Source organism: Mobula hypostoma, chromosome X1 (genome assembly GCF_963921235.1).
Source record: "Mobula hypostoma chromosome X1, sMobHyp1.1, whole genome shotgun sequence".
Classification (NCBI taxonomy): domain Eukaryota; kingdom Metazoa; phylum Chordata; class Chondrichthyes; order Myliobatiformes; family Myliobatidae; genus Mobula; species Mobula hypostoma.
The window spans coordinates 31,159,215-31,172,581 of record NC_086128.1 but is presented as its reverse complement, the minus strand read 5'-3'; positions in this window follow the sequence as shown (position 1 = coordinate 31,172,581).

Sequence of the window (13,367 nt, the reverse complement as noted above, 5' to 3'; positions counted from 1 at the left end):
CTGGAGCTATCACCTTGCGGTCTACCAGTTGATCAAGATCAGCTTTCACTTTCTGCTTCATAGCGTGAGGCAGATGTCATGGGGGTAACACTGTGGGTTGAACTTCCTCATCAATCTGCAGGTGGGCTACACCTGGAAGCTCCTCGAGTGCATCATCAAACACCTCTGCATACTGTTCTTCTGGTGTGCATTGTTCTTCTTTAAGTGTAGATGCATGCACCCTGCGAAAGTTGTCATCGTTGACCGTAATCAGCTTCATTTGCTGGCTGGCCCTGCTTCCCAGCAATGGTGTAAAGTCGTCAGTGACCGCGACAAGTTCCACAGAATACTTGCGGTTCGTCATGGGGTTACGCAATTTCACTCTACACATCCCTTCTGCATCCATGGTGGTCTTGTTCCACATCATCAGCTTTTTTGTGCATTGTCTTAGTGTGTGGTCTACTCCCTCCAAGTATTTGCAGGGTAAAATATTAATCCTTGCCCCACTGTTGACTTGGAAGTCTGTAGGCTTTCCATTGATGAGCAGCTGTGCGAATACGTCATCCTTTGTCTTCAGACTGTTGGCTACCAGTATGACGTTGTCGATAAACTCGGTGCTGCTGTCACTGTTGGTTTGGTCATCGCTTTGTGCTTCCACCCCATGCACGGGCTTCTGCTTGCATACCTTTGCAAAGTGATTTCGAATGCCACACGCCTTGCACACCTGTCCGTATGCTGGGTATTGTTGCTTATCTCTTGCATGTTCCGTGCCACAGTACGTGCAAGGGTTCACTTTGCTTCTGTGGCTGTTCAAGGTGCCTTTTACTCTGCCTCCACCACCAGCACCAGCCTTCTGTCCAGGATGCTTTGAACCTTTCTTGTTAGTGCAGGTTTAATCCCATGGACAGTAGCGGACCCGCTATCTGCAGCTGTACTGAATGCTTGTAGGTGTGATTCAGCCATTTCTGTGCTTTTACAGATGTCAATGCAGTTATTGAGCGATAGCTTTCTCTCTTGTAACAAACGTTTTCTGGTTTGGGAGTCGTTAATGCACAGTACGATCTTGTCTCTCAGCAGACTGTCTGACATACACAAGCAAAAATTACGTGTCTTTGCAACAGATCTAAGGCTGGCAAGAAACAATTCAAAGGTCTCACCTTGTTCTTGTTGCCGCTTGTTGAACAAGTACTGTTCATATGTCTCATTTTTCTCACTGATAGCATATCTGTCAAATGCAGCTAAAATCTTTGTGAGGTCTTGGCCTTCAGCCTCATCTGCGCACACAGAACTGTTGTAGACCTCAAGTCCTGATGGTCCAATTGTATGTAAAAATAATGCCGTCTGGTATTTGTTTGTGCAGTTGTGCTACGACAATGTAGTTAGTCCACATCTGCCGCCATGTCTTCCATCCGTCTATCATTCCGAGGTTGACCGTCACAGCTGGTGGCGGGCGGATGCCGCTGACTGGGGGAGGACTTCTGCCCTGACCATGGTTCCCCGGCACGGGGTCACCCACGAGTGCTGGGTGCCGCTGAGATTCTGCTGTCTCACCTCCAGGCATTGCTACTGCACCCGTCTCTATTTGTGGCTGGTTGCTCATCTCAGTTGGCATTTTTCTGCTCTTACATTCACCCTCCGATGTTTTAGAGCTGCCAACTGCAAGTTGAAAAAATCGATTTTCCGAGCCCCACTGCTGCCACCATGTTTGGAGACAGATATTTCAGATAAAAACAACGGCGCATGCGCACCAACTTTAGTCGTCTGCTCACGAGTGCATGTACAAGTATATCATAACAAAGACTAAATCAGAAAGATGGCATAAATAAGTGAGGCTATGTTTATTTTGGGATAGAGCCCAATGAGCCCGTGCTGCCCAATCACATCTGTGTGACCAATTAACCCTCTAATTCGCACGTCTTCGGATTGCTGGGTGAAAACCAGAGTACCAGGAAGAAATGTAGAGAACTTACAAACTTCTTACAAGCAGTGGCAGAATTGAACCTGGGTAGCTGGTGCTGTAATAGCATTAAACGCTATGCTACCATGCCCAATTTTATTCACCCTTAACAGCAATAATCTTTTGAATTATTCCAGGACACTACAGGTATTGGGCACTTTTTTTGCCCTGTGACTCTAGTGCTGAACTAACCTTATACCCAGCCTGTATCTAAATCTATATAACTTGAGGCGATGATCTTCAACTCCATAGACGCTGCCTGACCTGCTGAGTTCCTCCAGCACTTTGTGATTTTGTGTACTGCTCCCTGTTACTTATTGGTCTTCAAACTCCACGTATCTCTGCAGGTCCCCAACATATTTTAGTCACAAGAGACTCTACAAATGCCAGAAATCTAGAGTAACGCACACAAAATGTTGGAGGAACACAGCAGGTCAGGCAGCATCTATGCAGGTGATTAAACAGTCAACGTTTTGGGCTGAGACTCTTCATTGGGACTAACAGAAGAGTTTGGAAATTTTGCTGAACCTTCTTTTCAACTCTATCTTTTACAGTGGGGTCAGAGTCAGGGCTCTTTCTATCCTGGGCCTTAATATTTCTACAGGTTCTGTTAAATTCAAGTATGTTGTGCTTTGTGTTGGTAGCTTTGTTTGTGTTTGCATTTACTTGCTTTACTGAGGCTGAAACTGTAACTATATAGGGCATAATCAAAAGTTGTTAAAACAGCTGCTCTGCAGAATGATAGATGCAAACGCTGATAACCTATACAGCATATTGTTCAGTGTGGCAGGATGTATCAGTGTGAGTTTCAAAGGGAAGAACATCGAAAGTAAACAGCTAAGAAACTTAAGACCTGAAGGAAGTGAGTAATAGAATTGTGAGCATGAAACTGCTCCAGAGATACAGGAACCATGTGGAAAGGGCCACCATACGATGAAAAGCCAAGGCAATAGTGATATGAAGTGACAACATCCTGAGGGGAATGAAAGAGACATTTAGAAGAGGAAGGTTGACTAAGATCCACTGAACATAACAAGAACAGAAGAGGTTGTCCAAAGGGGAATTGAAGCTAGAACCTTCAGAGCAAAATCTCACCATATACCCATTGCCTTTGTTTATCTCTGTTATACTCAATAAATTCTCCAAATTAATTGAGCCCGCATTATACAAGTCAAAACTTTTAACTGTAGAGCACTTTGAGAATTCCCAAAGTCATGAAAAGCACTGTACAAAAAGAAATGTTTCTTTTTTATATACGAGTATGGTTGACAAAATGGAACTTAGCCTAGAATACCTAGACAGCAAATGTAAGAACATTATACCTTCTATCAACTTGTAATCACTTTAGTTGAATGTAGGTTTACACGAATTTTTAATTTAAAAAGCACTTTTGCCATCCAAAGGAACTTCTTGGAACCAGGCAAAGGTGCATGTGGATCTCAAGGACAGGTGACCGATACTTTGGTCATGCAGCCAGGTTTGAAGCAGATCTTAAAGAGAGTTGAGAGACTACTGAAATTTGGCATCTGGGCAACTGAATGCATGAGACTATTGGGGAGGCCATGGGAGAATCTCAGATGGTGATGAGGAGGTGTAGAGGAGTGAGATAAATCAGTTGGTTGAGTGGTGTCACATCAACAACCACGCATTCAACATCAGTAAGCCCAAGGTATTGGTTGTGGACTTCAGAAGTAGAGATTGGGAGAACACACACCAGTTCTCACCAGATCAGCAGAGGAAAGGGTGCCTCAGTGATAGAGGTGACAATGCACAGAACTGGAAAAAGCTACAGAGGGTTGTAAACTTAGCTACAGGCACTGGACTCCTTACCATCGAGGACATCTTCAAAAGGCAATGTCCTAAGGAGGTGAACACCGTCATTAAGGACACTCACTATCCAGGAATGCCCTCTTCTCATTACTACCACCAGCAAGAGAGTACTGGACCCTGAAGACCCACACTTAACATTTTAGGAAGAGCTTCTTTCCCTCCACCATCAGATTTCTAAATGGTCCATGAACCCGTGAACACTACCTCACTATTCCTTTTTAGCACTACTTATTTTTTTAATTGTAAATGATGTCTTGCACTGTACTGCTGCCACAAAACAACAAATTTCATGGCATAGATCAGTGATAGTAAATTTGATTCTGATTCTGACTATGAGTTAGTCTAATGGGTATGTTTCCACACTCTTTTATTCCATGACACTAACTCCTCTCCTTTGTCCTGAATTATTACTGCTTAGCACATGTCTAATGCCACCAGATATTTACTCCTCTATCTTTTCAACTAAAGAAATGTCCCAGTGATGTAAAAATAAAAATGATTCATTTAAAACTTTATTTTGTTAATATTTCTAACATTGAAACATGGTTTTAAATGAATTTATTTTTATTAATATTCAGGATTACGTTTATTTCAATAGTTTCCTACCGATTTTAATCATCTGTGATGATCATATGGTAGGAAAGGGTGTCAGAATGCAGTCTCTATGCAAGGCCAAAAGTATGTGCCGCCAATTACCAAGTCACTGCTTGCAGATGACTTCAACTATATTATTCATCATTCATTTGAAGGATGAACATGCTTAAGGAAAAAAGAAGCTAATCTACGCTTCATTCAAAGTTGTTTTGATCAAACTCTCTGCCCTGGGTCTGCAAGTCCACTGGGGAAATTGGAGGCCCAGAGTCTGCGAACCTGCAAGTCCAGTGGAGACTGGAAGCCTGGAGGAGGACTGTCCTGGGGTTGATGGACTGGCTCTGTGTGTGAGTGGGTGGGTGGATGGGAGGGAAGTGAGTGGCTTGTTTCGCTGTTGTTCTGCTCAACATTGTGGGCAAACTAGGTCTGCAGCAGAATGTGTGGTGATACTTACACCCTGCACCCAGCACATTCTTAAGTTGTGGTGATTGTTAATGTAAGCAACATATTTCACAGCATGTTTCCATGTACATATGAAAAATAAATGAATCTGAATCTGACTCGTGAAATGGCCACAGCAGTAGCACGAGCTTCAGGACTCTGAAAGTCACACAGCATTAAGATGTATATGCAACCATAGACATCCAGTGAAAGGTGAATTCGAGTGCAATCTGGGTCACTAAATTTGTATTTAATCAGTGAAGGCACATAAAACCACCTCTGCCCACAGTAAATCAGAGATCTAATCTAACCTAGACATCCCACCTCTCCCAGAACTTCCGGGAGTCTCCCGCATATTAACAGTGGCTCCCTGATGCCCGCAAATTATATACAATATCACGGAAATCAGTTTTTTTGAGAACGAGCGAGAGAAAAGCAAGAGAGAGCGCGAGAGCGACCACGAGAGAGAGCGCACACGCGAGAGCGAAGGCAAGCGAGAGAGGGAGAGCGAGCGAGAGAGAAAGCAAGCGAGAGTGCTTGAGAGCGCGCGAGCGACCACGAGAGAGAGAGAGAGAGAGGGCGAGAGCACGAGTGAGAGTGTGCCATTGCAGAGTGTTCTGAAAAAAATTAACGTATGTCACCCCAGTCTACACTAAAGTGTACCCCTGCCTAATAGGGGTCAAAATAATGACAGTGTTGCTCGCTGCGCTGTTTGGAACAATGACTTTTCTATTGCCCATGGTGGGTTAAGACTGTAAAAGACATGTTGAAGTGAGTTTAACATGTATCATTCGTTCATTAGCATAGCTAACGTTACTTAAACTAGCTGGCTGGCTGCTGAGGAGCTACTCTATTGCAGACATCCCACCTCTCCCGGAAGTCTCCCGCAAATTGATGGTGCTACCTCCCTGAAATGAGTTTTTGCAGGGTGGGATGTCTGCTAACCCAAATGGCAACTTCTGGCATGAAACTGCAGCGCTTCAACAAATCAAAATGCAGCTGCAAACCAGACCAGAGAAATGACAGAAATAAAGACCAACTTAATACCAACAGTTGGTAAATCTGCTGCATGCTTAAGGCAGGACACTTCAGCATGCTGGGATCCATTAGTCATTCACAGTCCTTGGGTAAATGTTAGATCTTAAATAAAGATTAATAACAAAAAAAATCTGGATTTTTGTTAAAGCAAACAATTCCAGAGTTGGAACTCATGGCTCTGGCCCCTTCAAATATGGCTCCAAACTGTGAGATGAACAAGATAGTATATCTCTGGCAGCCTTAATCTGCACACAGCTGGTGCCCAAATTAAAGATTAAATTTAGAGATGAAAGATTCTTTATTTGTTACATTGAAGCATTGAAGCAAACAGTGAAATGTGCTGTTTGTGTCAGTGATCAATACAGCCAAGGATGTGATTGAGATAGCCATAAGTGTCGCCATGTTTCAGTGCCAACGCATGTAGCATGCCTATAATTTTTAATTACTTACCCAGTTACAGCGCGGAATAGACTCTTCCAGCCCTTCAAGCTGCGCTGCCCAGCAACCCTCGATTTAACCCGAGCCTAATTACGGGACAATTTACAATGACCTATTAACCTACTAACCATTACGTCTTTGGACTGTGGGAGGAAACCAGGGCATCCAGAGGAAACCTACACAGTGTTGGGGAGAACGTACTAACTCCTTACAGGCAGTGGCAGGAATTGAACCCGGGTCGCTGGTGCTGTAAAACGTTGTGCTAACCACTACACATTTGTCTTTGGAATGTGGGAGGAAATTGGAGCACCCAGAGGAAACCCACGAGGTCATACAAACACCCGACAGACAGCAGAGGTAGATGAACCTCAATTTCTGGCACTGAGCATTACACTAACCACTATGCTACCCTGCCACCCACCAGTTAACAAATCTGTAATATACCAGGTCACTGCTCAGAATAATGTATACCCTTTTACCTAAGGCTTTGAATGTTACACATAACCTGGAAAATGGTGGAATCAACTTCCATTGGAACTTTCAAAAGAAAGGAGATTGCTGAGTAAGTTGGAGACTTTATGTGTCAGTTTTAAAAAGCAAGTGGGACCTATTGGGACTTGTCTGCAGAATGCTAGCATGCTTGGGTTAGTAGTTACTTAGCAAGGGCCAATAAAAAGAAGTGAAGTTTAAGTGGAGCAGCCATTGTGGGAGTGGCCATTGGTGGAGTAGGCAGTGTTAGAGTGGTCAGAATTTGTCTCAACCCGCTTGAGCGAGAACAGGTGCAGGCTGGAACTTAACTTTGAGAAGTTAGAGGTATAACAAGCGTAGGCAAGATGGAAGTTCAGGCTGCTCCTGTGAGATGTGGGATTTCAGGATACCTAACAGTTACCCTGATGACTACATCTGCAGGAAGTGCATCCAGCTTCAGCTCCTAACTGACAAGGTCAGGGAACTGGAACTGGAGCTGGAGCTGGCTGTACTCAGGACCATTCGCAAGGCTGAAAACCTCATAGATGAGTCTTTTACTGAGGCGCTCACACCCAGAGTGCAGGTTTCAGATAGTAGGTGGCTGACTACCGGAAGTAAAGGGAGTAAGCAGTCAGTGAAGGGTTCTCCCATGGCTATTTCCCTCAGCAACAAGTATAACCCTTTGGATACTGCTGGGCACAGCAGCAGCAGCCAGGCCAGTGGCGCTGTGGCCAGCTCCGAAGCTGCTCTGAGGCTCAGCAGAGAAGCGTAAAGTCAGGAAGAGCGATAATGATAGGAGACTCGATAGCTAAAGGGATGGACAGCAGATTCTGTAGCCACAAGAGAGAGGCTGGGATGGTTTGCTGCCTCCCAGGTGCTAGGGTCAAGGATGTCTCAGAGCAGCTGCAGAAGGAAGGTGAGCAGCCAAAGGTCATTGTGCACATTGGCACTAATGACATAGGTAGAAAGGGGGAAGAGGTCCTGCACAGTGAATATGGGGAATTAGAGAAGAGGCTGAGGAGCAGGACCTGCAAGGTAGTGATCTCTGGATTACTCCCAGTACAACGTGCTAGTCAGGACAGGAATAGGATGATGGTACAGATGATAGAGTGGCTGAGGAAGTGGTGCACGGGGCAATGTTTCAGATTTCTGGATCTTTTGGGATCTCTTCTGGGGAAGGTATGACATGTACAGAAAGGGTGGGTTACACCTGAACCCAAGAGGGACCAATATCTTAGCGAGAAAGTTTGCTGTTGGGGAGGGTTTAAACAAAGTTGGCAGAGGGAATGGGAATGAGAGTGGTAGGGCTGAGGATGGTGCAGTTGGTATACAAGCCAATGCAGTGTGTAGTGAGACTGTGAGGAAGGACAGGCAAATGATAGAGCAAAATTGCAGTTCGCGAGAAGAGTTAAAGTGTAACATGGGGGCAAAATGGAAAAGAGTAATGAATACAGGACTGAAGGTGTCATATTTCAATGCACGCAGTATATGGAATAAGGTAGATGACCTCGTATTGCAGCTGGAGATTGGCAGGTATGATGTCGTGGGCATCACTGCGTTGCGGCTGAAAGAAGATTATAGCTGGGAGCTGAAGATCAAAGGATGTACATTGTAACATACAAGGATATATGGTGTATTGCTGTAATCCACATCCTGGCTGCTGTTTGGAGGCCTGTATACAACTGCCGTTAGGGTCTTTTTACCCTTGCCATTTCTTAACTCAACCCATAGAGACCCTACACCTTCCAATCCTATGCCATCCCTTTCTAATGATTTAATATTATTCCTTATACACAGGGCCACAGCACCCCCTCTGCCTACTAACCTATCTTTCCAATACACCATATATCATTGTAGGTTCAGTTCCCAATGGCACCTATCCTTTAGCCAAGTTTCGGAGATGGCCACATCATACTTGCCAATCTGTAGCTGAATTTGAAGATCGTCCATTTTATTTCTTATGCTGTGCGCATTTAGATATAACATTTTCAGTCCAGTATTTGCTTCTTTCTGTTTTAACTGCACCACGCCTCTATTGCCCTGTAACTCATCCCACTGACTGTGATTATACCTCATCTCCTGCCCGTCCTTTCTATCATTTATGTTGCACGCTATTTTTAATTTATTTCTGTTTTCCTCTTCCTCAGCCCTATCACTCCGGTTCCCATTCCCCTACCAAATTAGTTTAAACCCTCCCGAACAGCTCTATTAAACTTGCCTGCTAGGATTTTGGACCCCTTTGGGTTCAGGTGTAACCCATCCTTTTTGTACAGGTCGTACCTCCCCCAGAAGAGGCCCCAGTGATCCAGGAACCCAAATCCCTGCGCCCTACATCAGTCTCTCAGCCATGCATTAATATGCCTGATCATGCTATTCTTGCGCTCGTTAGCACATGGCGCAGGCAGCAATCCTCTGGGCTCAGTGATAGTCACACAGAGGGGAGCCCCTCTCTGACAGCAGATTGATACCACTAGCAATCAGAAGGCAGGCTGTTGGCGCTCGCCTTCCTCATTTGCCTTGATGTTTCAATCTCCCTCATTGCTTTAATCAGAGAATTGGTGAAATGGAGTCAAACATTGGCTCACTCCCATCGTCCCACAGCTTTTTCACCTCGAGGCTTGTGCTTGCTGCCTCCCAGAATCCTCTCAGAGACAGCCAAGGGCTGGATCACCCAAATGATCTCCAAACTGCAAATCACAGCCTCCAACAGTTCCAGAAACACATTCAAGATGAAAAACAAAAGAAGTGAAATAAATAGTTTTGTGGTCTATCTGCTCTGATAACGTTATACATATTATATATATTATGTATTATATTCAGGCGCCATCTACCTCATAATGTCCTTGCACCTTATTGTCTGCCTGCACTGCACATTCTCTGTAACTGTAACACTTTATTCTGCACTCTGTTATTGTTTTTCCCCTGTACTCCCTCAGTATACTGATGTGAAATGATCTCTATGGATGACATGCAGAACAAAAGTTTTTCACTTCGTGCAAAGCACATTTATTGTCAAAGAATGTAGAAATTATACATCTGAATAGTTATCTGTTATGGGCAGTCACCATGAAAGAAGCCCGAATTACCCAATTTTAAAAAAGACCAAAAACTACTGCACAGAGAAAGAGAGAGAGAGAAAAAACAGACATCATGCAAACAATGGAAGCAAGCCAACAGCATCGCAAACCAGACTAAGTCCCAGATCTGCAGCCGGAACAGGCCCAAGGCTCAGTCCCAGTCATCACACCAGCAGGGCAGAAATGCACAGCAGAACTTCAGTTCAGAGCTTCGGTGCCGCAGAGAAAGGAATAAATATATGACGATGGTAAACCAATTACCAGTCACACTTACCATTTCATGTCTCGATGCCAGATCCTCCATGATTTACATCATCAGGTTCTCCCAAAATTCACAAAACTATATTCCCTTAATATGCCCTCAAAACACAGATTGAGTGGCACAGTGACACAGCTAGAAGAGCTATCGTTGCATAGCTCCGGTGATCCTGGTCCACTTCTGATTATTTGTACTATCTGTGTGGAGTTTGCATGATCCCCTGTGACCATGTAGGTTTCCTCTGGATTCTCTGGTTTCTTTCCATATTCAGGTTGGTGGGTTATTTGACCACTGTAATTATCCCTAGTGTGTAGGTGCGGGGTAGAATATGGGCAGAGTTGATGGAAGCATGGGGAGAATAAATAAAATGGGATTCATGTAGATCATAAGACCACAATGAATAGGAGCAGAATTAGGCCATTCAGCCCATTGAGTCTGATCTAACATTCTATCATGGCTGATTTATTTTCCCACTCAACCCCATTTTCCTGTTTTCCCCCCATAACCTTTGATGCCTTTACTAATCAAGAACCCACCAATCCTGCTTTAAACATATGCAATGACTTGGCCTCCACAGCCATTTGTGGCAACGTATTCCACAATTTCACTACCCTCTGACAAAATAAATTCCTCCTTATCCCTGTTCTAAAGGGACGTCCTTCTATTTTGAGTCTGTGCCCTCTAGTCCTAGACTCATCCACTATAGAAAACATCCTCTCCATGCCCACTCTATCTAGGCCTTTCAATATTTTGTATATTTCAATGAGTTCCCTCCTCATTCTTCTAATCTCCAGTAAGTACAGGCCAGAGCCATCAAATGCTGCTCATCCATTAACCCTTGGATTCTTGGGATCATTCTCGTAAACCTCCTTTGGACTCTCTCCAATACCAGCATATCCTTTCTTTGATATGAAAATTGGCTGATGACAGGTCCTGACACAATGGGCCAAAGGGCCTGTTTCTATGCTGTATGACTTAGTCCTGATTATCACAGAATCAGCACACTTGTGACAGACTAGTGTGCTATCAGATTGATTATACGACTTATCCAGAGCCTGTTCTATTGATCTAAAGATGCGAGTTCACATTCCACAACAAAGTTTTAAAATTTAAGTTCGAGTACTTAAGTAAACTTAAAACTTTAAAAATGACAGCCATCTGCAAATATGACCATAAAACTACTAGATGTTATTCACTAATATCTCTCAGGAAAGGAAAACTGCCATTCTTAGGTAACCTGCCTGTGATGGGCTCTTAACCACAATCTAATGGACAGGAGATAGCAATGAGAGAAGATATTATTCCATGCAAAATTGCCCTCTGGTGATTTATAGTGTGACATCCCATCAGCCTTGCTTGGCTGACATGTCAAACCTTCGGGATTACTTGGTGAATTTCAGACTTCAACCTCATCAATATTGCAGGGCTCATGGACAGGAATTCTGCAGTGGAATACAGTCCTTCCTGAGAAGCAAACAAGAAGCCGTGGTGAGATCCAAAAGAGGTTGGATTACAGGAGCCAAGGACACATCCCTTTCAGGAGAAGGATATATTCTGAAAGACCTCTTCCCCACCTGGGACCATGGCACACATTTAATCTCAGCACTGAGCCCAAGTCTTAAATACTTCAACAAGCTGTTAATGGCGACAGAGAAGCAGAGGTGAGACTAATTTGAATCAAACCTGCCAACAGCTGTTTCGTTCAGTATGTGGAAAACATCCTGCCATCTGTCGCTGTCCAGGACTTTCTGCCTCAATTAAAGATTGATTCCCCACCTCTCGATGCAGTTTTCGAATTGCCCCTTTTCCAGAGCAGGAGATTAAAACTATTTGTTAACCCTTTGTATACAGGATTATTTTCAAACGGCAATGCCTCGAGAAGGCGGCATCATCCATCATTAAGGAGTTGCATCACTCAGGACAAGCCCTCTTGTCATTGCTACCATCAGTGAGGAGGTACAGGAGCTTGAAGAGCCACATTCAATGTTTTAGGAACAGCTTCTTCCCCTCCACCATCAGATTTCTAATGGACAATGAACCAACCCATGAATACTACCTCATTATTTTTGCTCTCTTTCATACTACTTATTTAATTTAAATACACACACACACACACACACACACACACACACACACATATATATAATTATAATTTATTGCTTCTTCATGTATTGCACTGTACTGCTGTTGCAGAACAACAGATTTGTCATTCTCTGGATTCAGTATGCCCTTCATCAGTAATCCTTTATACTGAGTGGGTATAGTCATCATACAGTTAGAATCACAGGGTACCATCTCTCTTGCTGTATTCATACCAATCACTGGCTAGTGAACCTTGCATCAGTAAATAGAAATAAAAACCTGCAGATGCTGGAAATCCAAAATAAAACAGAAATTGCTTGACTGACTGTATCTGTAGAGAGAGAAGCAAAGTTAACAGACAAAGAGTTTTTAATTTTGGTTCTCGCACTAGTGTTGACAATGTTACATAATTTTGTTTTAATTCAGTCACAGAATGTCATTGGAAGAACATATCGCCTGTCTACAATAGGACAGCATGGTAACATAGTGGTTAGCGCAACATTGTACAGCACACCAGCTCTAACATCGGGGTTCAATTCCCACTGCTGTCTGTGAGGAGTTTGTACGTACTCCCTGTGGCTGTGTGAGTTTCCTCCGGGTGCTCCAGTTTCCTCCCTCATTCCAAATGCGTATGGTTTGGGGTTAGTGAGTTGTGGGCATGCTATGTTGTCACTGGAAATAGGGCCACACTTGTGGGCTGCCCCCAGCACAACCTTTGGACTGTGTTTGTCATTGATTGTCATACATGTGACAAATAAAGGTAATCTTTAAAATCTTTTTTCCTTAATTGTGCAACCTTTTACAACCCTTTCAGGAATTAATGATAAAACAGTGGATGATCAACAGGCCAGCATTGAAGTTGCGTTGGGATCTTGAAGGGTTCGGGGCTGGAGGAGTTTCCAACAACTGGGAGCACGATACTGGGGAAGAATTTTCAAATGAGAGTGAGGAAAGTCAAAGTCAGATGAAGTAAGGTTTAGTGTCTGTGGCGGCTCTGATCTGGGAGAATGCATGGTTCTCTCTGTTCAGAGGAAAAGGACTAAAACAGAAAATGCTGGAAACTCTCAGCACGTCAGGCAGCATCTGTGGAAAGAGAAAAAGAGGACGTTTCTGATCAAACATCCTGTTTCAGAACTAACAAAGAGCCCTTGAGTTTAAACATTTCCTGTTTCCCTTTTCACAGATGCTACCTGACCTGCTGAATGTT